The 26762-nt window shown below is 47.9% G+C and overlaps 1 protein-coding gene across 2 annotated transcripts in view; it reads right to left on the reverse strand.

The window, feature by feature from the left end:
- The window catches only part of LOC135916562 (leucine-rich repeat-containing protein 15-like), a 127140-nt gene that overhangs the window by 38700 nt on the left and 61678 nt on the right, over positions 1-26762 (reverse strand). The window contains exon 3 of one of the 2 annotated variants that reach the window (XM_065449990.1): positions 5850-5902. The exons of the other annotated variant lie outside the window; for it this stretch is intronic. The gene's annotated coding sequence lies outside the window, so the exon portion shown is untranslated. The remainder of the gene's footprint in view (positions 1-5849; positions 5903-26762) is intronic. 2 annotated transcript variants of the gene reach the window in all.

The raw sequence follows: 26762 nt of genomic DNA on the forward strand, positions 1-26762 counted from the left end.
GTAAGGGTGCCAAGGGAAATGCAGTCGAGGACGGCAGAAGACTAGGTGGGGTGAAGAAATTAAGAAATTCGCAGGCGCTATAGTTGGAATCGATTGGAGCAGGACAGGGGTAACTATAGAGACCGCAAGGAGAGGCCTTCGCCCTGCAGTGGACATAAAATAGGCTGATTATATATATATATATATATATATATATATATATATATATATATATATATATATCGCCCAGTGATGACTATGCGCTTTGTAAATGGACATCCCCTTCCCAATACAAATCACGGTTTCAGGGTCGATGGCGTGCCCCATTTGTGAAACGGAGCCGACAACGGCTTTAGACTAAGGTGACATGATAGAGTTTGCGTGACATGACGAGATGGCGAAGAGATTGCCTTGCGCCAGGACACGGGTGATTAGGAACACGTCCGTCGGAACGAAGAGCTGCCCTCTCCTACGGGCAGCGCATAGATTTTTTAGCTTTAGATCCGGAGCAGGGAAGTGGTCGGGTAGCTTCAGCTCAGCGGTAGCCAATCTCTTGCTACGTAGCATGTCCGCGAACAGGTCTCCAGATGATTCGCTTAGGCCGTCCCTGTACGTATCCCAATCCGTCACAGGACAGGATCTTCGGCCGTTGGTTCTATATCCAGCAATGTTAACGAAGACAGGAACCCACCAATGAAGACTATATAAAACAGGATTAACGCAGTGATTCGGCGGTATACAAGGAAACTAAGAAGAGATCAATGGGCATCACTTTGTGCAAGCCTATCGGTCTTCACACCAGTTCCAAGGATATGGTGGGTCGTTAATAACCTTGCTGGAAACTTTCGACCACACAAGCCATTTGAAGCCCTAGCATTGAAGTTAGGCAAGACACTCGCTTGTCTTGCGAATGCGTTCGCTGAAATATACTCTTCCGGCAGGTCAGCCGGCACAACCGACCCGCCTCCGCCGCTATTGTCGTCTCTAATGGATGCTCCTTTCACACTCAGAGAGCTGGAACTAGCCATGAGCAGCCTCCGACGTCGCTGTGCGGTCGGACCTGACCTTATCAGTAATCAGATGCTGACTAACCTACCGGTTGAGAGGCGGCGTGATTTGCTGGCATTTTTCAACCAAGTCTGGGCCAGTGGGGCTATCCCACATTTATGGAAGGTAGCATGGGTGGTACCGGTTCTGAAGCCTGGAAAGAAACCCGCAGCTCTGGACTCATACAGACCGGTATCACTGACCTCGTGTGCAGCGAAGCTAATGGAGAAGATGGCGTGCACAAGACTCACTTGGTATGTCGAGCAGGGTCGAAAACTACCATCGTGCATGACTGGGTTTCGGCAGCGTCTAAGCGCTCAAGACAATGTGCTGGACCTGCTAAGCCACATAGAACATTACAGTGCGGACGGCCTGTCGACACTTGCTGTTTTTATGGATGTCTCTAAGGCTTACGACTACGTGTCTCAAAGAGCCATCATCAGCCAGTTACAAGTCATAGGCGTCACGGGTCATCTCTTGCACTACATACATACGTTCCTCAATGATCGTCGCATCAGAGTTCGTCTTGGCGACAGTTTGAGCGATGAAATACGTATATTTCGTGGTGTGCCACAGGGGAGTGTTTTATCTCCCTTATTATTTAACATTGCCATGAGTAGCCTCCCAACAGTACTAAACCGTCGAACACCAGTGAAGATATCAATATATGCCGATGATATCTGCATATGGGTCTCCGGCTACCAGCATCGCCGCCTCGCACGAATAGCCCAGGGAGCAGCAAAAGCAATTCAGGGTCACTTGGCAACGCTTGGATTAACACTATCAGCAGAGAAATCATCATTCATACTATTTCCTGGAGTGAAAAGAAAATCTACACGCTTGACGCTGAATTTGGACGGATACCAGATTCGACAAGTCACCAACGTCCGATTTCTGGGCGTTACCTTAGACCACAGGCTACTCTGGCGCCGCGGTGTTGACCACGTTGTGGCGTCATCGTCACCCAGGCTACATGTGCTCAAGCGAGTCGCTGGCATACGCTGGGGCAACCACCCGATGTCGATGCTACGACTACACACAGCGTTGGTTACCAGTCGAGTCCTGTATCAGCTACCTCTGATGTCACCCTCCGACAGCCAATACGAGCGCTTAGAAGCCATCCACAGAAAAGGTATCCGACTTTGCCTTGGAGTCCCTCAGCCAGCGTCAAACAAGAAAGTGCTCTACGAAGCTGAGTCACGCCCTCTACGACTTCAGGCTTCCGAGGCTCTCATGATCCAGCTACTACGATTGAGTGAGTCTACGCCCGGTAGAGCCCTCTTACGACGCATAGGTAACAGGCCGCGCTCACATTTTTATGCAGCATTGAACACGCTTCGCGTATTAGGATTGCGCTGCTCGAGACCGAGGGAAAGGACAGAACCACCCTGGACATTCGAGGACATCATATGCAACTTAAGTGTACCACGATTGCAATCAAAGAGCTGCACTCCATCTGCAGAAGCCAAGTCATTAGTCCTGGAACACCTGAACACGACTTACCCGAATCACTTACAAGTATACACAGATGGCTCTGTCAAGGCAGATGAAGACCGCTGTGCAGCTGCATACTACATTCCCTCTCTAAGATATACGTGGTCTGGGCGTCTGGACTGTATAGCCTCGTCGACAGTTGTGGAAGGCGTAGCGATAGCTTCTGCTCTGCGCAAATTAAAGACTTTGCCTCCGCAGAATGTGGTTGTCCTTACGGACTCAAAGGCCGCATTACAACAAGTATACCGTGGTTTGCCATCCCTCAAGTTCCCACGCAAATCCCTAGCCATCGTGAAAGAACTCAACAACAAAGGCTTCACAGTAAAGTTTCAGTGGATTCCCTCCCACATTGGTATCTCAGGAAACGAAAAAGCTGATGCGCTTGCATACGCAGCGCTCTATCATCCTCCCAAAATCAAGGCTCCAAAGAGTAACCAAGTGCAAAAATCTGAAATTCGAAATCACTTTGCGTCGCTTTGGGTTCCACCGCATATGCCCTGCGTAACCAAGAGATTGCACCGAGAGGAAGCCTCACTTCTATATCGTATAAGGACAGGATCTGCTAACACACCGGCCTGGTTATTTAAAACGGGGCGAATAAATTCTCCGAACTGTATGGCATGCAACGAGACAGGAGACATTGAGCACTTTTTGTGGTCCTGCCAGCAATTCCAAGACGAAAGAGACACTCTCCTGAAGAATTTGCAAAACAAGGACCTTCCGCATGCGCACCTGCAACACCTTGTATTTCCCGAGGGATCAGTGATGGCCCGCAAAGAAACTTCACGTCTCCTGATCGAATTCTTAAGAGACACTGGGTTGATGGACATATGGTGAAACCCATCGGCGGTATTGTGCGAGACGCTCGGGCGGAGCAATTGCCGGCCTTGTTCGCCAGGCTAAACCCGCCTGTTGCTACAATCCACCACCACCACCACCACCACCACCACCACCACCACCACCACCACCGCCCTCTCCTTGAGGGACAAGCTGACAAATGAAATCGCACCGGTAAACCTCTGCGCATAAACGACGTGAGAAAGCTTGTACTCGAGCTGCGATAGAAATGTAGTAAACATATCAACGACAGCCACGAGTTTCTTCTCTGCGTTTTATATTTTAGTGCATAAGGCCCCGAAACGCGATTTTTCATAACGTAGTCAGCAGTTTCGTGATTGATTTTTTTTGGTAATATCTGACAGCAAAACTGACTGTTTCAGCTTGTTCTCTGTTTAGTTTATGGACTGAAAAGGAACTGAATTGTGCTTTTGTAATGATTAGGGGCACGTGTGGCAAATTAAAATGAAAAATTCTCATTTTCCGACCGTTATTTACATAGAGACAGAAGAGCTAAAGCTGACCAGCTTGAAAAAAAAAGATTAATTCACCGATGATTACGATGCTCCCTGATGCGAATTTGGAGTGCAGCTGTTTAGGTGCTTTGAATTAGCGATCTATTAGGGCAACGAATTTGACTGCGAAGGACAAGGTGCTCTCGGCGGCGGCGCTGGGCCTCTGCTGGCAGCTCGTTTAGCAGCAGCGACAGACGAAGCATTTTCACCGAATGCGTCGCTCATTGTTCGGAAAGAAAGCGTGAACACGAGAACGCGTCACTCGCGCGGAGCGCATTCTCTAGCGGTGGCGGAGCTGTAGGCGAGGAAGCGCATGCGCAGTGGGTCCGATGCGCACGGCAGCGCTTTGTTTCCACGCTGGCCGCATGCCTGGTTGTGCCGGCACTCCGCTCATCTCCTCACCTTTTTCGCCATACCCTCCTATGCGTTCCGCTTCCTAGATGCGCTGCGCCCCTCTCTCCGCTTTCCTCCTCGTGTCTTTCGCCCCCCCCCCCTCCCGCTGCGTTCCGTGTTCGCTTTCATCTTTCGCTGCGCTCGTTCGCTCGGTTACGCCGACGCTGAGGCCGACGCTCGTCGCAGGAACGGGCGCCTAAAAGAGCTGCGCTCCAAAAGCCGCAGTCCTCCCTCTCTCGTCTCTCAGATTATTTCTCATTCCTGGTACGGTGAGGTGCACTCGGCAACAAGAGACCAAGGAGAAATCGATGGTTTAGTTGCGAGAGTGAAGTCTGATGGAAGGCTGTTGCAACAATCAGAGATCGTATATCCCAAAACGATGTCTGCGGCCTCTCTGAAGGTATAGTGAGGCAAGGTGGTGGGAACGAGCTCGGCCAAGGCGCCTAATGCGCACTCTCGACAATTGTGTGTTTGTATTGGATTGTACCAGACGATTGCAGTAGTTGCCGCTGTTGATGCGCATCTTAGCAACCCAAGACAAACTCTTAGAGGCCGAGCTTGAATGGCTTCTTTGAGTGCACAAAATTTATTTTGCAATCGTTGGTCAGTATGAGCAAGCTCCATTTCTAAAGCCCAAAGAGAGAGTGTCTTGTGGAGTTCCAAAATTGAATGTACTGATATCCACAAGATTTTCCGTCCAGAAACTTGAACGCATTCGAAATTGCTTTGAGCTGCTGTTTCATGTAGGTCAAGTCAGCGTTCCATTGAGAGGTTGCAATCGATAATTATACCAATATTCTTTTTTTTAGTCTTTGCACTGGAAATTATCTTGATGGAGACAGCATAGAGATCATAGCTTTGCGGGTGAACGCCACCAGTGCACATTTGTCTGACGAGATTTTTAGGCATTGGATGCCAAGGTACACCGTTGTCAGAGCGTAAGCTTCATAAGGTCTTGCACATATCTGAAGACGTGTCACACTCCAAGTCCAGACAGATATGTCGTCTTCGTACATTGATACATTGATGGCAGTTGACAGGTGTTTAACGAGGCCAATGAGTGTGAGGTTGAATAGGGTGAGTTTAGCACTCCGCCTTGAGGTACGCCTCTGTATAATATTAGTGTCGTGTGGTAGCGCCATCTACGGTATACACACAAAGAACGACTTCATAAGAAAGTTAGAAATCTCTTGAAAAACTCGATCCCAATGGCCAACCATGCCAACAGCACCGAGAGTGGCCTCGCAAAATTGGTTATCATATGCCCTCTCGACATCGAGGAACCAAGTGGTAGACAGTCGGTACTGGACGTAAGTATGCAACAAGATCAACAAAATTATCGGTCGAACAGTCGCTTCGGAAACAAGCCATGAAGTCTGCGTAAGCGTTGTGGTATTCTAGATGCCACTTCAAGCGGGTGAGGATCATCCTAGCCATTACCGTTCACATACAGCTGACCAGCGCTATCGGGCGGCATGAGGCGAGTTCAAGTGAAGACTTTATGTGCTTCAGGAGCGGGGACCAAGCGGCTTGTCTGCCAGGATATGTTGCAGAGTTCCAGACGTTCTCTCAGTCACCACTCACCCGAGTTGCGCACCGCAAGGGAAGGTATTCCCTCTGGTCCCGGCGATGAACGTCTGCAAAGAGGGAGAGACGCCTCAAGCTCCTGCATGGCAAAAGCAAGATGCATGCGCCAATTACGGGAGACGCGGATGTCACTAGGGGCTGGAGAGGTTGCTTGAGCGGCGATGAACTAAAGTCTTCTGCAACATCGATATCTCGTCACCCCTGGAAGAGCGCCAGGGCTTCGACTGGAAAGCGCTGTTCAGGAAGTTAACTCAGACCACGCGCGGCTTTCCAGATGTGAGAAATTGGCTTGTGGGTTCTAGTGGCTGGAAAAAGGTTCTCAAATGTTGAGATGCCAATCAATCCATGCTACGCTGGATTTCCTTTTGCGTTCATCTCGCTGTCCGAAAGTCATTGATTGCCTTTGTGCGCCAGCATCGTCGTTCCGCACGGCGGCGAAACGCTTTAAGTCGCTCCAACTCTGCATCCAAATCCGTGTACTAGACGAACACTAGCGGCGTCTCACACTGCGCACTGGATTGTTTCATCTAATTCTGAGGTTAGACCCTGTCAGCAAGCATTTCCCATGGCAGATTTAAAAGTGGTCCCCTCAATCGATCGAATGCGTGTTCCGTGAAGAAGACCTTGACATCTGATTGATAATAAGGTCCGTGGGAAACTGGACGCTCCCGTGAACCGCGATATCGGAAAACCTTATCACATCCGGAGAAAGAGCAGAAAACACAAGCTATGTCAAGGCAGCTACCACATGTCACGCCTCGTAGGAACATTAGACTGTCCTCAATCAGGAGTGAAAGACCGTCGTTGTAGGCAGTTTCTAATCTTCATTCTTTCTCATTTGGCATCGTGCTTCCCTGTGTGTCAAATGGTACGCATTAAAATCTACAATGATAACCCATGGGGCCGGACACACTATGAAGATATCAGCTAATATTTTTAAATGAAAATACTTCAAGGCGATATACTTATAAACGCCAACAAATATAAATATATAGGTTTGTCCCGCTTTTCTGAATGCATCAGTTCGTATTCAGTAAGAAGTTCCTAATCATTATGATCTCTGAGCCTAACATACTGAAAGCAGTCAGAATATCAGCATACGAGGCTGTCACTTCCACAACAAATGGTGTGTGCAGCTAAGTCATCGTATTTGTTTGTCGCGAGCTCACCTATCTTCCCCTGCTATTTCGCCTCAACCCGCCGTGGTTGCTCAGTGGCTATGGTGTTGGGCTGCTGAGCACGAGGTCGCGGGATTGAATCCCGGCCATGGCGGCCGCATTTCGATGGGGGCGAAAACACCCATGTACTTAGCTTTAGGTGCACGTTAAAGATCCCCAGGTGGTTGGAATTTCCGGAGACCTCCACTGCGGCGTGCCTCATAATCAGAAAGTGGTTTTGGCACGTAAAAACCCATAATTTAATGTTTTTTTTTTAATTTTCGCCTCACAATGGCAGCCAATATGTTTGCTTGAACAAATCAAATCAAATCAATTTATTCAAACATCCTGAGATGATTGTGACAATAAAGCGAAGCGATGAGAAACAGAGTGATTATAGTTTACAGATACGTCCGTATCACACTATACAGAGCAACAAGCTTACAAGGTTACAATTTCTATGCCTCTGGTAAATTTGGCGGCATGTGCTTATAACTGGCTGAAACATGTTTTGCAGTGATGAAAACGTGTACTGCAAGCATCATTTGTCTGAATTGAAACGAGTAGTGGTTATTTCGCAACGTTTACTCCATATTGGTATATAGAACCAAGCCCAATTGTATAACATGCGAACATTCTTTGCCAATATTCATAGAAAATAACTCACAACGATCTTGACATTGGGTGTATTGAACTCCGAACGCCTACGACAAGCTTCATAACGCCGCTCGTCGCATGCTTTTATTTTTCTTTCTTTATTTCTCGGGCGATGCACATACTATCTCGTTGGTCATCTCTTAGCGAGAGAATTTCTACCTTGCTAACGCGTTCTGCCCGGCTAGAGCGATGATCATGTCGCTGGGGTGTTTCAGCTCCAAGTTGCGCAATCTTGTAGCACGGTCGCGCGTTGCGCTTACAAGTGCATACTTAATGAAAAGAGCGCTACGAAGACGCGGACTAAAAGAGCAACATGTATACGACGGACAAGCGCCTTGTCCGTCGTACATGTTGTTCTTTTAGTCCGCGTCTTCGTAGCGCACTTTTCATTAAGTATGCAAAACCAACTCGACCACATCAAGCTTCTGCCGCTTACAATTGGGTCGCGCCTAATTGGAGGTAACGAGCCCGTGTTTAAGGAACGCCAAAAATAAGAGTTCACTTTAGTTGGGTTCGATCATAACGAATCACTAGATATATGAAACAACTTTTTTTGGCGAATTAACCAGTTCGTTATAACCTAGTCTGACTGTAACAATACTCTTTTTCTCGTGGTTGAGACAGGTTACGCATGCTACTATAGTCTTTTAGGTTTTCAGTGTAACTCTTGGGCAATGCCCATCGCCGTGCGGCGCAGCGGCTCTGGCGTTCTGGAGCTGAGCGTTATAGGTGGCGGGCTCGATCGCCAGCCGCTGTGGCCGCATTCCTATTGAGGCGAGATGCAAAATCGCCCGCTTACTGAGTACGCTAAGGAACCGCAGGTGGTCAGAATTCATCCCGAGCCCTCCACTAGGTTACGTAATTTAGTTACATTATTATTTTTTTTTCATTTTTGTTTATCCTTTTCTTTCTCTCACCTATCGCATCCCTTTGCCCCTCCCCCAGTACAGGGTAGCCAACCGGAGATAATCTCTGGTTAGCCTCCCTGTCTTTCCTTTGCCTTTCTCTCTCTCTCTCTCTCTACAATAGTTACGTAAGCTATGGGCTTTCGTTACGAGTTTCATTAAATAAATTTGAAGCTGGTTCTCCCCGAGGAACGCAAAGAAAACAGATGAAAATTGAAACAAAAGCTTGCGTGCCCTCATTGTCAACGGAACCAGTCCTCTCGTCAGCAACAAAGGCGTCACAGGCCTCGTCTACAGCGGGACCACCTGCAACGCATACATATATCTAGCAGCAACGCGAACAGTGTGGCGCTTCCCGCGTAGCGCAGAGTGGGCAAAATTGCCATCAGTAAGGTGCCGCGTAGAAAAAAAAAATACAATATTAAAAGGATGCAGTGGTTATGACGTAGCTTGACGTGCGCTCTAGGCTGCGGTGGAGGGAGCTTGTCTCCGATATTACGAAACCGTTTTAAATATTTCTCGCAGGAGAACCCTTTACGGGGGGTGCTTTACGACTTCGAAATGTCCGATGCGGCTTGCTGAGTGGTTTTGGCTAGTTTTGCTAAAGCACAGACTACACGACGCTCCCATGACATGTGGGTAGAAAAAATGCATGGAAGTATATCTCAAAAGTAGCGGACGATTGTTATCCGGGGCGAGCTTGGTTATACGAACAGTTCTAGAACAAGAACCGATACCAGCCAATCGCGATTTTATATGGACGCAATATTAGTGAAGGTTGCCGGCCAGTGGTAAGCTGCATTTTCTAACGAAAACCAATGAAGTATTTGGCCGCTGGCTTGGGGAGGGGGTGGGGGTGTACTTAAAAAAAAATAATATCCTACGCTAGAACCGTTCGTAAGAGCAGAGTCAATCACCATGTTGCACATATTAGCGAAAACAGCCTGCCTGTGGCATAAAACTGGCATGCAAGAAGCTTAGTAAATTCGGCTCCAGCTGTCTTTCTTTCTTTCTTTCTTTCTTTCTTTCTTTCTTTCTTTCTTTCTTTCTTTCTTTCTTTCTTTCTTTCTTTCTTTCTTTCTTTCTTTCTTTCTTTCTTTCTTTCTTTCTTTCTTTCTTTCTTTCTTTCTTTCTTTCTTTCTTTCTTTCTTTCTTTCTTTCTTTCTTTCTTTCTTTCTTTCTTTCTTTCTTTCTTTCTTTCTTTCTTTCTTTCTTTCTTTCTTTCTTTCTTTCTTTCTTTCTTTCTTTTCTTTTCTTTTGAAATTGAGTGAGGATCTTATTTTCACCATTTCAGAGTGACACGTAATAAAGTACTATACCAGGTGTTCCAGCAAAGACTCAAAATTTTTTTTTTGTTTTTAAATTGCCTTTGGCAGATAGCACGATTCTTGTCCATGAGCTGTTCTACTTGAAGAGGCGACCATCATTCGCAAAAAAATTTGAAATGCATAATCAACTAATTCAAACATCACTAATTAAAGTTTAAACTAATTACCTTATTGTACATATTGCAATTTACAAATTCTAGCCGGGGAGTTCGCAAGGCGAATCCACTTGGAACGAATTCTCAGTATGACGCCAGCTTCGAAATATTAATTCCAGAACTTTGCGGAGAAATGCATTGCTGTTCCCACTTAGTTTTGTGCATCAATGTGTAAAACGACGTTTTGTTAAGAGAGTAAGGGGAAGGGTAGTGCACTTTTACCGCAAGATTGATGCGCATATCTCGTAAATGGTGTCATTCACGCAATTCTTTTCAAGTGGATATGCCTTGCAGTTTCACCGGCTAGAATTTGTATATTGCAATATGATGAGCAAAACGAGAACAATGCAAAAGCGGGAGCCAACGTTTCCACACGTGGGCTTGTCAAAACGTTGGCTCCCGCTTTTACCTTGTTCTCGTTTTGCTCATCGTCTTGAATTTCCATCTCCTGCCTTCGCCGTGTTTTCTCTAAATTGAAATATGTGAATATGATAATTAGTTTAAAAATTGATTAGTGTTTTTTTTGTTAATTAGTAGATTATGCATATCAATTTTTTAATGTAATGTATGCTTCTTCGAGCAGACTAGCTCGTGGACTAGAATTGTGCTACGTGCCACAGGCAAGTTAAAGAACTGACTCGTCATTCTGACCCTGCGAAAGTGGATGGCCGGCGAAGCTGTCAGAAAACCACTCAAATGCCGTCGACGGGGATGTTAAACGCTTTATTGTTCTGCCTAATCTTGTCTTTTTTCTTTCGGTCATTCAATGCTGTCATTTATGTCCAACAGAAGGATACGCGGGATGCGCAGCCACAGGGAAAGAGAGAACTTTACCCACCGTGGTTTCTCAGTGGCTATGGTGTTGGGCTGCTGAGCACGAGGTCGCGAGATCGAATCCCTGCCACGGCGGCCGCATTTCGATGGGAGCGCCGATGGAGCAATTTCTTTTTTTCTCTTTTTGCTGACGGACACGAAAAATCCCTACCAACTAGAGGCTAACAGATTCGCTGTAAAAAAAAGTGATAGTGTTCGCCGAAACCCCCTGCATACTGTTCTGGTATTTCACAACCACTAGGAAGCCAGCAAAACACCTGTTTTACAACTGTTTTTGTGCAGAGGTGGATGTTCGATGTATTTCTTATCCACAGCCACTCGAGATCATCTTTTCCTTTTGAGTAATGACACGTGTTTAGTTTTCGGGACATCCACTTTTCCATTCATCTAATATACAAAAACGTAATCTTAACTTTTTATCTAAAATGTAATCTTTATTTATACATATATAACCCGTTATCGCTGTTTCGTCTAGTTATTTTTTCACCGGTACAGATATGGGATTTCGTTTTAGCGTTGTCTCTTTAAAATTAAATGATGGGGTTTTACGAGCCAAAACCACTACCTCATTATGAGGTACGCCGTAGAGGGTGACTACGGAAATATGGACCGCCTGGGGTTCTTTAACGTGCACCTAAATCTAAGTACACTGGTGTTTTCGCCCCCATCGAAATGCGGCCGCCGTGGCCGGGATTTGATCTCGCGACCTCGTGCTCAGCAGCCCAACACCATAACCACTGAGCAACCACGGCAGGTAACGTTCCCTCTTTCGCAGTGGCTGCGCATCCCGCGTATCCTTCTGTTGGACATAAATGACAGCATTAGATGACCGAAAGAACGCTGGCATATACCTCGCTTACTTTCATGCGTTCGTGCACGCGCCTCTTTGACGCCTTGCTAGAAACCAAACGCCTCAGCCAGTGATAATATACCACAGGAGTCGGGACAAATCAGTCCCGGCTAGAAACGGCCAAACCACGAGATAACTGTCATACAACCGGTGATCAATAAATACGGGGAATGATTGATTTCATGATTTATTTGCAAGAAAGGCGGTACATGTGTGCAGGAATACAGCTTATTGTTCTTCAAAATGATCGCCTCCCATGGTTATGCACTTTGGAGAACGCCTGCAGAGGTCTCGCATACTTTGGGCAAAGTCAAAGGCAGCCTGTGGGATAAGGTTTTGGTATTTCACTCTTTGCCGACCGTCACGGAAACGCTTGCACCAGAGTACACGCACTGTTTGGATAAAGCACTGTTTCCATGCATCTGGCGTAGCGTGTCGTGACATTCCTTTGGCGTTCTGCCAAGTTTGAAGCAGAATCTCGCGTTCATACGTTGCGCCATTTCACCAGCGTCGCTGCACGACACCTGACTGCACTGCACATCTGGACCCGGCTTCGCGAAAGATGACTGACAGACAGACTTCGGACTTCACTGGCCTGACCACCAACTAGTATAGTGTCAACTACACCGCGTGGCAGCAATTCATTCACCTTATTTATTGATCGCATGTTGCACAACGCAACTCATAGCGACAGCGTTTCCTAGTAATCCGCCGATACAGCTTGCAAACTTTTGTTCCGAATCTCTGCATTTCTCTCAAAAAGAAAATGACGAACCCAGAAAAAGCTGGGCAAAGTACTCGAAATTTGCATGTTTCATACCACATTAACTGTATATCCTCGGTAACCGTGACAGTGATATCACGTACCATGCCAGATTGATGGACTCCAACGGACGATGTGTGTGTGCTGTGCTATGTGCTCTCTCTCCCTCTCCCCCTTCCCCATCTTTAATCTCCCCCATCCCTCTCCCATGTGTAGGGTAGCAAACCGGTTACGCTAAACTGGTTAACCTCCCTGCCTTTCCTTCTCCCCTTTTTCCTTCCTTCCTTCCTTGGTAACTGCATTTTTGAAAGTGTAGTCATTAAAAGCGTTTTAGATATCAATGCGAGACCCTTTGCGATACGGACATTGCAAATGTACCTTTATATAATTTCATTTCGGTTTGTTGAGGAGATCTTCGCGATATATAGACGAAGTGCATTATATGTATACAAGAAGACGTTCCGTAGTGAAACACTGCAATGAGACTTTAATATATGAGAACAATCACTGTCAGAGAGCCCACCAAAGCCGGATTTTGTTTGTTACGTCCCACTAGCAACATTTAGTGGCTTTGATTTTGAATATTGTACTTTGAGTTGCGTTGCCAGCCTCAGTTAACAAGATCTACAGCCATTTTTTCAGTATACTAGTTAGGAGTATGAGTTCGCGCTTATTTGTGCTCTGAGTGTGTGTTCGTAGTGTGCCCCACCTCATATTTCATCGATTTCTCATCTGAAACCGCAAACCATGTCAGTGTCCAGTCTACCATTTGCGTCTTCCATTACGGCCGCAAAATAGTTGACTAAAAGGAAAACAGCCTCTCTACTGCATGGTGCCGACGGGAACATTGTCGAGTTGTATGAATGCGAAGCGGTTTTTCTCCGAGTCGACCCAGTTTTTGACGTGTATATTGCCGTTTTCGCTGGCCGATTCCGCAGATAGTGTAGACAAAAAAAGAAAGCAGTTAGTAAAAAAAAAAGTAACCGCGGTTTGGATAGTCATCGTACACGACTTCTACCCGAATTGAACTATAAGATGTGGGCCCCGAAAGAAAGTGCGACATTATTACGCCTCTTGAAAAGCTGCTTTGCATCAAAGGCCGGGCACTCCTCGCTCTAGATTTGAGATCGCGCGTGTAATAGTGCGAGGGTCCACTGAAATGCGATCCAGCTCTTCTCGGGTTGCTACCAGAACGCTCTAGGGACACACATTGCACTCACTCCGCCCTGTGCCTCCGAATTTCTAAAGGCACAGACACTCATGCAGTGACACTAGGTATGTGACCCCCCTCCCACCCAACCTGTGTGTGATTTGTCCGGACTCATTCCGATGAAGGCCGGGACACCGACCAAAACGTTAGTAAAGTAATAGTATTTTTGTTGTTAAATGCGTGAATATTTCTTTCATAATGATATATATATATATATATATATGCGGTTAGGACTTACGAAAACCGGGCCCCTTGCGTCCCTCTGCTATCGTTCAGTATATAGCGAGGGTATCGGTTCTCGCATCTTTGATGCCTTCAGATAGCATAAGAGGTTTCATTGGTTAGTTGCGCCCTCTCGCTAGTTGACGCACCACGTGACGCCTTGCGGCAGAAAGGATGTTCTGCATTAGAAGTTAAATTATGGGGTTTTACGTGCCAAAACCACGATTTGATTATGAGGCATGCCGTAGTGGGGGACTCTGGAATAATTTGGACCACAAGGAGTTATATAACGTGCACCTACGTCTAAGCACACGGGTGTTTTCGCATTTCGGCCCCATCGAAATGCGGCCGGACGTTCCACCGCGAAGGTCGTAAGTGGTGGGGCTCGCTAACACTCCCAGGGTTAACGCTATCTAGTACAAGTACATGAAGATCAGAGAAAGTGGACGGCAAAGCCGCGATGCTGTAGCTCAATTGGCAAGAGCATCGCACAAGCAATGCGAAGTCGTTGGTTACCACGCCACCTGCGGCCAGTTGTTTTGCTTTTCGTATACGTTAACTTTAATTCATATATAACTTCTATATTTCAATTAAATAAACCAGTTATTTCCCCATAATGTCCTTGCTGTCATTGCCTGTTGGCTTTATGCAGTTGGGACTTAAGAAAACCGGGCCCCTTATTTCCCTCTCTTCTCGTTTTATACGGAGTGATCATCTTTAAGTGCGGATATTTTAATGATCGCCCGCTGCTGAACACATTATTTTAGTCCTTGAGCCGGATCATTAAGAGAGGCGGACATGCATGAGAAATCGAAACGCATATTCAACTAATTAACGGAAATTTACTAATTAACGTGTTAATTCATTACTTTCCGGCACATGTCGCAATTTACGAATTGCAGCCAGAGCGTTTTCAAGGGATATCCACTTGGAGTTAATTTCTAGAATGACACCCGTGAGGAGATGTGTGCTATCAAACTCATTGTAAAAATCCACTGTTGTTTCAATTACTTTTTTAGTAATACGCTCTTTTATGCACTGAAACACAAAACTAACTAACGCCATTGCATTTCGCCCCACACTTAGGGAAATAATATCTCAAAAGTGGTGTCATCTTGGAAATTCATTTCAACTGTAATTTGTAAATTGCAATATGTGCCGCAATTTAATAAATTAAGAAGTTCATTAGCGAATCTTCCTTAATTAGTTCAATGTGTTTTTCTATTTTTCATATTAATGATGTCCGCCTCCTCGAATAATTCAACTCAATGACAAGAATTATGCTATCTGCCACAGGCGATTATAAAAAAATCCGTAAAACTTAAAAATTCTCACTCTGTATATATACATATATACATATACAGACCCATAGGATACACACATCGCAAGAGCAGAAACCGTTCCTTACAGAGCCCTTATACGATTCATAACAATTGCCATTCTCTACCAAACCAATCATGCTTTGCATACGTAAATGTCAACTGTAGTTGCGGCTCCTTAATTTTATTGCTTAATTTATTAATTCTCTTCTCGAGAAAGGAAACGAAGCGAGAATGTATCAGCCCCAATTGAAACTCAAGTTTTCCATGAACTTCACCACTACCGAACCACCGCGAATTGCATTTCACGTAACGAAAACAAAGCGTGTTTCCATACTGATTATGTTCACGGCGTGCGCGACAAAACTGACTACCGTGGCTTGCCTCTCGTCTTATCGCCGTCGTACTAAAGTCGAGAATACCTCCCTCCTTTCTTGTGTGGGCACGATGGCACGATTATTCCGTTTCTATTGAGAGCGCCATCATAAATGGAAGCGAAAGGGAACTGCAGCAACCGCCGCTCCCGTTTCTCGGGGTTTGTTCAACAAAAATGTCCCAAACCAGCGCGAGAGCCATTTAAAGTGAACAGCGTTCACATGAGCTCTCTGAAAAAGCAGTCACACTGCCCCGTAGGTGAGTGAGTTTGAAAGCTATGCGCTTCGGGATGTGGCATTACTTCGTTTAAGAAGATTCCGCCAGAACCCATGTCTCACGATGGATGTCGACGTTAATGCGATTAGCATTGAAGCAATCACAGTGACACTGCGTAATGAACAACGCGGCAACGCGGCACGCGCGTGCCCGCCCTGGCTCGCGCTTCTTCTCTGGACAAGCTTGGCGCGTGTGTGAGTGCATATATTCAGAGATGATACCTGTCTGAATATGTATGACGTGAGTACCGGTACCGCCCAACACTGGATAAATCTTAAAGCCTTCTTTTTTTTTATGCCATTGGAGAACGACACATACCTAGTGGGCGAAGTTGGCGTAAGAGAATTTCACTGAACGGTGACGCATACCCAGTGCCACAACCCAAGCGACCCATGTCGGCCCTACGGATGGTTTCGAACCCTCTTCCATACGCACACTAGACCACAGACTATCCACTGCCAGTGATCCAAGCTGGCGGGAAAACGGTTAGAGACATAGACGGATAGATAATTGACCCCCGGAAAGTGCGTGAAGTACCGTAAGGATGATAATCGCATTAAAATTGAGTAGAGGCAAACTCCAGTTGACATCTACGTAGATGCCACTAAGTAGGTAGTGTTGGCTGTTGTTGCGATACTCATTGACCCAGGTTGGCCCCAAAGAGGTTCATTGACGAGCAGCACATCATCAGTGGCACATAACCAGTGGCCCCAGTGTCATGAAGCCATGGGAGAGCCCACATTTTTGGACTGCACTATCTTCAGGATCGTCCCGCTAAAGCGGTCATGCAGGCACCTGTTATAGGAAACTTGATTAAGCTCGTCAACAACACTTCGCATTAAAAGGGGCAAGAACCAAAAATCTGTTGTGAGTGTTTCGGAGCTTTTGTTTTGAACGCGGGAGCTATTTGATATTTAAATGCAAAAAATTCATGAATGTAACGTCGTGCGCTTGGATAGCATGTCCGAAAGGGTTGACAATTACTTCAAGTGACATCGCTGTTCGACTGCAGTTCCAAAGAGTCGAACATGGTGACATGAGGGATCAGTTGGTATTTTCATAAGAAGCTGTCGACAAGGCCACCTTTATGCGGACGTTCTTCACAGGTGGAAACGTTACACACGCCTCCCATAAGCCCGATCGCGCCGCAAAATAGCTGTCTAACAAGGCTGCCGTACCTAACGCGCGGTTTTAATGCTATTAGCACTCTTAGCCTACTTCAGCCATTTCTTTTGGTCGCTGTGTGTAGTTTTATTGCTGTAGTGACGAAGCTGGAGTAACGACGATGGAGCGACCACCACGGCACCACAATGACGGGCTTCTGTCGATCCCTCGACTTCAGCTTCATCCCTCTATTGTAATCATGCCTTCGTCCTTCAGTCGTGATCATACCCCCAATGACATGCTATCGTCGTCATATCATCGCCATCCCATCCTACTGTCGTCGTCACCCTATCGTTCTCATACACTCGTCGTCATCATATTGTCCTCTTGCCGTCGTTGTTACCATTTCGTAGTTACGTACCAATGATTTAGGAATCATCATCACATTGTCGTCATCGTTCTGTCGATCAGTTGAGGCATCACCGCATCGTCGTCACAGTCGTCTTCATAGCATCATGGTCTTGGCCGACCCTGGTGAAAGAGCGCCATAGCAGAGTGGACCAATCCCACAGGCAGCGTACGTCCCGCATGGCCTGAGCAATGGTAATCTCGGAAGGAGCACTACATATCGTAAACAAAAGTGTTTTCACCAATAAGGTGTGCCTCTACGTTGCTTAAATTTTAATCGCATTGATGTCGGCAGTCACCGCGAGGTGGATTCTGCCAGAACTGTTTATTGGTCGTGAAAGCAGTGCAATTGCAAAGCTTTACTTGCCTGCTTGGCAGGCTATCTGCGTGAGCACACGTTATTCCCCAGTGAACCAATTTTGAGTAAACGGGCCCGCGCTGAATACGGGCCCGGATCTGAAGATGGAGCTTGGCTCCAAATGGATGCAACACAGCACTCAAACGACAAGGCGGGAGCGGCATCGTGTGCTACTTTATCAATTGGCCTGCGAATGAAAGAGCTTTCGTGCAATGAAGGATGACAAGTGAAAGAGGAAAGAATGGAACGGTCGAGTCGGTGAACCCAGAGGTGTTTTGACATGCATAACTCAATTCGAGTCTTATGGCGGTCATCACGATGGCGTATTTCTTTAGCTCTATTTGGCCACATGTCTTTAAATATGAGGTACTGTCGCTACAAAGGCGCCGAAATCTCAGAAAAATGTCCTTCGTGCGCTATATGGCTGTAAAAGCGGCTACCTAACAAACATTTTCAGAAAGGCACGCTTCAAGCTAATGCATCACATGCGTATATGTCGCAAAATTTCCCACACCAAATCATTCGCCCCCACCTTAATAATCTTGACGTGTAGCAGTACTTTGCTGTTGGCATTAAATTGATCTGAAGTACAAAGAGGCAACTGGCTCTAATATCCTCCACACGGACTAATAAGATGATCTCTGGCGATCTCTGCGCTTCCGCGCGGCAGTGTGCCAGAACTGGCCACGGGCATACACGGTGGCCTGGGAACATTTGCGACGGATAGTAGATACCCTGTGTCGACGCACGCCGCCAACGCCATTCAAGGAACCCATAAATTTAGTTCTACCTAAACAACCTTAAAAGAGCGATGTTGGTTCTATATGTGTATATGCATTTTGACAGTCAAAAGTTAGTCTTCCAAACGCAGCAGTCGCAATTAGAGCAGCCTGTTCAAGATAATCATATCGCGGCTAGTGCCGCAAGAAATTCAACAGAGCAGTGATTGCGGAGCAGCATGGCTCGTGTTCCGTGATTTAAGCTAGCGCTTTGTGTACGCCGTGTGCCCTGACCTGGGACTTTCCTGTTCGGCCTCGCAGTCATTTCAGATCATGCTTCCAGCGAGTTTTCTTAAAACGACCGCTCCCTCCTGCTTATCTTGGACTGTCCGAATGCGCTGTTTGGTCACGATTCGCCACAATAGGGAAACGGTAACTAGACCATCATTGCTCTCAAAATTTCAGTGCGAACGTACGTTAAGGCGCACGCGCTTTCGTGCTTCTCGCAATGAGCAAATAAAATTTTTTAAAGAAATGCCGTAAATACATCATATGGCAGACAGCAAATTGCGACGCGTTTCTTGAGATCGACTGTGCCACGTGCGTGCCCTCTTTAGTACTCGAACTTTCCACCGCCGCGTATGATTTCATCGAGCCGTCGGAGGGCTTTCACGGCTGGGAGGCGTCGCCCCGCTGATCCCGAAAGTCCATCTCCCTGGGGCCCGTTTGTTTGTGTATGGCTTGCGCCCTTTCACCGTGCAAGATGTCGCGACCGGTTTCTTGAGGCGCTCCTCGGTGGAATAGCCAGCGTGGAGAACTCCGTGGTAGGTGGCAATTGACTCGAGACCCAGCCCGCTTTTGTGCTGCGCCCCGGGTCTAGCGCTGCAAATCGATGAGCGGGGAGACTACGCTCAATGAGGGTGGATCATTGCGGCCCAGCCTTGCGCCTAGGAAACGAGGAGCCCGCGACTTTCTTCGAGAAAGCCGTCGTTTGTTGCCAAATCGAGGCCGCTCGTTAAATCGGACGCCGACAGAGTTTTTCCATTAGGCGCGTTTAACGTATTGCATAAAACGTAGCATGAATTTGTCGGGCCACGTTGATAGCCAGGTATCGTTCGTGCGTTCAAATATGGTAGCACCAGGATTGCGCGGTGTCGTGATCAACGATACTTGCGGGCGTATATCTCAGGCACTGAAACATTTTGTACGAATTGGTAAACAATTTTACTGGAGCCGGTCAGCCGTTAAGATATGCCAAGTTGAATTTCTCCAGTTGTAGTGCACAAGACATGGCATGGGGGGTGACAGTGCTAATGACTGAGGCAACGTTGAAATTTTAAGCACATGTGTCGGCTGGTGAGTGCCCATTATAATTTCGAGTGCTATCAGCACTTGAAGCCCAGAGCGAAAGAACAATGCACGAGCTGCAAGAATAATTCTCAGTGTGACAGTGTGACAAGAAAGAAAAGGGCGAAGCCATGTTATCGTTGTTGATAAGGGAACGCTAACAATTTACGAATGATTTTCGCTTGGCCTTTACGCTTTTAATGCATGCTATACTATTCAAAACGCGTCTAAAAGGGGCAAAACTTGTGTGCACATCAAATAATGTTTTCATCATTTCTTTGATTGTAGACGCTTCCTATATGACGCAGACTGGAACAGCACCTTGGCGCCGTTACGTGCTAGACCCGCCCCGCAGTATAGCCAGTATACACGGTGCGCTAGACAAAGCCTCCTCAGATTTTAGCAAAGTTGACATTATGGTGTGATTATGTTTCGACAGGAAAAAACAACTAATGTTTAAAGAGAGAGAGACAAAGAGGAGGAAAGACAGGGAGGTTAGCCAGTGTAAGTACTGGCTGGCTACCCTGTGCTGGGGAAAGGGGTAAAGGGAATAAAAGGAGAAAGAAGAAGAAGAGGAGAAAAAAATTAAGGAAATTCACGCAGTACCGCGATACTACGCGATACAACACTCAAAGGCGAGCGCACAATTCGCAAGTCCTTAGATACGTCAGCAAAGCCTTTAAGGCCTTGAGTGCCGAGGCCCGTCTGGACCAGTGTCCTAGAGCCTTCTCCTCTGTAAAAGGGCGATTGTCCAGTTTTTCGAGCGCGGTTACGAGCACTGTTCTTGGCACTTTGTAGCTGGGACAGTCACAAAGGAGGTGCTGAATCGTCTCCTCGCAGTCGCAGGTGCCGCAAGTAGGGCTGTCGGCCATTCCAATGCGGAATGAATAGGAGTTCGTGAAAGCCACGCCGAGCCACAGGCGGCACAGAAGTGTTGCTTCCGCTCGTGGTAACCCTGGTGGTAGCCGGAGTTGCAGACATGGATCCAATCTGTGGAGACGTTCGTTCGTGAACTCACTGGTGTTCCACAGATTCTGTGTAAGCTCGCGGGCGAGGGAGCGAAGACTTGTGGCTGCGTCTGTTCGTGACAGTGGTAGTGGTACAACGCGGGCACCGTCGTGGGCCGATCGGGCGGCATCATCCGCATGATGATTGCCCGCAATTCCGCAATGACCCGGTATCCACTGGTAGATGACGTTGTGCCCTTTGTTGATTGCTTGATGGTGGAGTAGTCGGATGTCTGCCACTAATTGCATATTTGGTCCGTGGTTGAAAGGAGACATCAGACACTGGAGAGCTGCCTTCGAGTCACATAAGAGGGACCATGACTGTGACGAGTTGTGACAAATAAACTCTAAAGCAACACGGATAGCTGCGAGTTCTGCAGCCGTCGATGATGTTGCGTGAGACGTCTTGAACTTGAGGGTGACAGACTTTGCGGGAATAACCACTGCTCCAGCTGAGCTATTAGAGCAGACAGAACCATCCGTGTAAACGTGGATGCATTCTTTGTGTTTGTCATGAAGGAATGAAAGCACGGTTTGTTTGAGGGCAAAAGATGACATCTCCGTTTTCTTTTTGATACCGGGAATATCAAGAAGAGCCTGGAGTGGATGAAGGCACCACAGCGGTAGAGATGGTCGTGCTGCAGGCGTGAAGTTTGATGGTAAAGTTCCGTGGTTGGCGGCAATAATCCTGCTAAACGCTGAACGAGGTCGAGTGGCAGGAAGGGAGGCGAGATGATGCGATGGAAGTCGCGCGAAGTGTCTGATATGCATCCTTAAAGCGTCGACTTGAAGATACGTATCGATGGGGTGGTCGTGCGCGATGGCTATTGTTGCTGCCGTGGATGCACATCTGGGAAGTCCAAGGCAAATTCGCAGAGCTTGAGCTTGTACAGACTGGAGGGCACGGAGGTTGGTCTTACTGGTCCCACCCAGTACAGGTAAGCTATAGCGCAGGAAACCGAGGAACAGTGCATTATAGAGTTGGAGCATCGCACTCACAGACGCACCCCACGACTTTCCTGCAAGAAATCTGAGCACGTGAGTCATCATGAGTAATTTCCTTTTTAGGTACGAGATATGAGGACTCCAGGAGAGGTCTCGATCTATTATCACTCCTAGAAAATGGTGCGTCTTCTCGTAGGCAATCGGATGTCCATTAATTTTGACAATGTACGGTTTCATTGCTTTGCGCGTGAAAGCGACCATAGAGCACTTCTCGGAGGACACCTCCAGGCCTCGCGCTCAAAGATAGCCTGATGTTAATGTGGCCGCTTTTTGAAATCTGGCGCGCACCTGGGGACGCGTCGCTCCTGATGACCAAATGCATATATCGTCTGCATAGATCGACACGTGGACGGACTGCGGAAGGATGTGAACCAGGTCGATGAGCACGAGGTTAAATAGAGTGGGGCTCAAGACTCCACCTTGTGGTACGCCACGGCAGGTGTTGTGTTGTGATGACGCACAATCCTCTGTTTGCACAAAGAAGGACCTGTCCTTCAAGAAGCTGAGTATCCACCGAAAAACAAGGCCGCCTAGGCCGACATTGCCCAGTGCGTCTAGGATGGCTCGATGGGTTACGTTATCATAGGCGCCTTTAACATCCAGGAACATTGCCGCTGACAGCCTCCTTAGGCTTTTTTCGTGCTGAACAGACGTGACAAGGTCGATGACGTTGTCTATAGAAGAGCGTCCGCGTCGAAAGCCTGCCATAGCGTCAGGGTATAACCGGTAGTGTTCTAGATACCACTCTAGCCGCGTCAGCACCATCCTCTCCATCACCTTTCCGAGACAACTGGCCAGAGCAATGGGACGATAAGACGCCACGTCTAGGGGTGATTTACCTGGTTTGAGCAGAGGCACAAGGCGGCTGGACTTCCATGCAGCAGAAACCACTCCTTCACGCCATGAATTATTGTACACGCCTAGAAGAGCATGCCGGGCTGTTTGACCGAGGTGTCCGAGAGCTGCGTATGTCACCCCGTCAGGCCCAGGCGATGAGGAACGTCTGCACGCTGCCAACGCCGCCTGCAATTCCTCGATGGAAAACGGATTGTCCATACGTGAATCCCGCGAGATTGGAACATCACCGGGATCACGTGTAACGAACGATGGCCGCAGACCAGCAACCTTGACACAGAAGTCCTCCGCTACGTCGATCTCTCTGCGACCTTGGTAGAGAGCCAGACATTTGAAGGGGTGGCGTTGTTGCGGTGACGTTCGAAGACCACGCACCGTTCTCCACATATGTGACAGGGGTTTACGCGGATCAAGGGAATCGCAGAAGGTTTTCCATCTGAGAGACTGCAGGGAGTTGATCCGACGCTGGATCTTCTTCTGCATTCGTCTCGCCTCCCTTAGGTCGTAGATGGACTTGGTGCGCCTGTACCTTCGTTCCGCGCGACGGCGGATTGCTCGAAGCCGCTCCAATTCTGCTTCGAAATGAGAAAACTTAGGAATAGGCCTAAAAGCTCTTGTGGCTTCTTGAGCAGCGGCGTTAATTAGCTTTTCGATGTTGCCAGGTAGACAGTCCTGGATCTCTTGGCAATTCTTCTCCATGAGCAGCGTGTATTGAGGCCAGTCAATGTGACGAAGAACTGTGGTCGACTGTGTCTTGCGTATGCCGTCAATTTTAACATATGTTGGGACGTGGTCACTACCATGCGTTTCGTTGTCCGTGAACCATTTCACACTGGCACTGAGGCATCTTGAAACAAAAGTCAAGTCCAGGCAGCTGCTGTATGTCAATCCCGCAGAAAAGTAGGACTGCCATCATTTAGGCAGCAGAGCTCATGGTCCGACGCGAAGGATAGTAGGCGTCTTCCTCGGCAATCCATCTTTAAGCTTCCCCATAGCGGATGATGCGCATTGAAGTCGCCGGTAATAATCCATGGTCCAGCAGCCGCTGTTAAAATTGCACTTAGTCTCGCGTTGTCAAATCAACTCGAAGGTGAAATGTAGGCACCTACGAGCGTGAGTGCGACGTTCTAGCATTTTATCGTCAAACATACGTACTGATTGTCGTCATCAGGTGCGACTGGGTGTGAAACGCACGTCAAATCGCATCTGATATAAACGATGACTTTGCTGCGTTCGCTACAGGTAGCAGACATGAAAGCTTCATATCCTGATAGGCGGATGGCGTTGTCAATGTTTGGTTCACAAATGACGATTATTGGAAATTTGTACTTAAAAACAAACGGACGAAAGTCCGAGATGCGGGATTTAATGCCTCTGACATTCCATTGGAAGAGAGACGCTTCCTTGACCTCCTTAATGAACGAGTGTAGAGGAGCAGCCATGGTGCTTCTCAAGACCGGACAGTACTGGATTCAGGGCCTCCAGTATTTGAAGTGCGCCTCGAGCCGCCGGAGTGTGTATGGCAGTCAGTAGTACTCGTAGCGTGTTCATAAGGGCCCTTATCATGGTGACAACTTGTTTGTCGTCGTCTAGGGTGCTGCCTGAAGGTGAAGCATGATTCGGTGAGCGTGCTACATCTTGTCGCTCCGCTGGTGGATCTAGCCGTGGCAATGGCGGCCACTCCTCGCTTGAGGCAATGATATTGGAGCCTTTCTGCTGAGAAATCTCATTGCTGCTATTGCTAGTTGTATGCGGAAGTTTCTGGACTGTCAGTGGACGCGGTGCATCCTTAGCAATAGCAGTGGGTTTCCTAGATCTCCGGCGACGTGAACGTCGATGTCGCACCTTAGCGGCAGCCTCCCTGTGCGAGGAACCATCCCTGACCATTTGCCTCAAGACTTTCGCTTCATTTTTCACGTGTGGGCAATTCTTTGAAGTTGCATCGTGAGAGCCCTGACAATTGGCGCACTTTTGGTGTTCTGTACGACAGGCGTCGGAGCTGTGCGACCCAGAGCAACGTGAGCACACGGTAGCATTTGCGCAAACCGCACTAACGTGCCCTATCCTTTGACACTTCCTGCACTGAAGCGGCTTTGGCACAAAAGGTCGTACTATGTGTCTGAAGTGACCGACCTTGACGTGTGACGGTAGGCTGTCCCCTTTAAAGGTTAACTTCACACACTGCGAGTTCCCCAGGCGACGGGCTTGCAATATGGCAATTCCCTCTGTCGCCGGCTTGATGAGTATGTGCAGGTCAGCATCGCTTATCGAATTATCTACGTCATATACAACGCCGGCCGTAGAGTCGTGATCGTCTTGTTTAGAGCAGCGTACGTTGATGCTATCCAGGACCTTAACATTGCTCAGAATGTCTAGCGCGCTGCGGTTTGCGACATCTATAGCAAGGATGTTCTTTCGGGCGTTGATCCTTACATCTTTGATCTGACCCGGAACAAGTGCCTCGAGCGACACAGATGTGGCTTGGCGGTTGATCCGGTTTAGATTGTCGCTAGCAGCCACAGGCACAAATAAAATTGTGAGGTCTGATGGCTTTCGCGTAGGGATCACAGTTGCCTTACTTGTGGACGGAGATGTCCTGACGAGCCGTCTCTTTGCTTTGTTCTTCACTACGGGCACGAAGTCACTATCATCCGAGGTTTCATCACTGGTTGCTGAGTAGATCACAGTGTCCTCGCTGTCGGTGTCACTCGGGTGACTAGACCGCTTTCTCGGAGCGGCCGCTGTTGACGTAGAAGGACCAGGGGCCCCTCCAGGTGACTCCACGTCCATCGCCGTAGTTAAGGGAGCGGCGTCTCCCACAAGGTAGCTTCAAATTCGCAGAGACAAAAAAGCAGCGTTCCACACAGTGAACACTTCGTCGTCGTCCAACTAATGTTTAAAAGTATATACAAAGGCCACAGAGCGAAACTAAGTGATCATGGCAAAAATCAAAGCAGTACAAAAATGCATGCAAAAGGTAATCATAGGCTATGTTAATAAAATTATTCAACAGACAGCCCAGACTACATGGAATGCTGTCGCCACAATTTTTGCCAACCATACGGATATTTACCTACATGTAGAGATTTTAAATCCGCACTCATTTACACGCTTACCGGAGGAAACCCATCCATCCCTCCGCCCATCCGTCACGTAAGACGATCGTTTTCAAGATGGGGTCCGCAGCAGCAAGCGAATTGACCTTCGTGCTGCCTCTCGCTTCAACGCGAACTATGCGGCGAGAACACAGCTCGCACGAACCTATCAGCATTCGCCGCATTGTGTCCCCATCATCATCATCATCATAAAAACTTTATTGTGAGACTGAGGAGTTTGGAGCACGCAGGCCCCTGGGCCCCCGCACGACCCCACTGCACTCAAGCGTTTATGTTGCTTCGCTCCATAACGCTGGCAGCCCGATCAGTAGCCATGGTCTGCACGACCGGGTCTCCAGAGCGCAGCAGGGTCTCCCAGTCCTCCCAGGTCTTCAGGTGCTCGAGGCCCCGCGGGGGAGGATCCGCCGGGCAATGAGAAAGGAGGTGGAGAGCAGAAGCGCGAGGTGCGGGACAGAGTTTACAGGCTGATGTGAGGAAAAGAGGGTGATAGTGAGAAAGAGTCAGAGGAGATGGGAGAGTGTGAGTTTGTAATCGGCGCCAAAGGGTTGCTTGTCGATTGCTAAGGGATTTGTGCGGTGCGGGGTACAGCTGACGCGCCGCCTTGGAGGCATTCGTCAGCTCGTTGAAAGTGTGCGCGCGCTCCTTCGTGAATCCCGGATCGGAGGCCGCAAGAGCCCGGTTTAAAGAACCTCGGGCTAAGAGGTTGGCGGCCTCGTTACCAGGATTCCCGCAGTGCGCGGGCACCCAAATCAGCTCCACATGACGGGGCGGGGGTGCAACGGGCGAGTCCAGTATGCAAAAAGCAGGGACGTGGACTCGGCCTCGTGCGAAATTTAGGATTGCAGTTTTGGAGTCTGATAAAACATACCGTGCTTCTGTGTTGATAATAGCTAGGGCAATGGCGGCTTCCTCTGCAGCTTCGGGAGAGGTGTCTGGGGGG

Source organism: Dermacentor albipictus, chromosome 1, assembly GCF_038994185.2.
Source record: "Dermacentor albipictus isolate Rhodes 1998 colony chromosome 1, USDA_Dalb.pri_finalv2, whole genome shotgun sequence".
NCBI lineage: Eukaryota > Metazoa > Arthropoda > Arachnida > Ixodida > Ixodidae > Dermacentor > Dermacentor albipictus.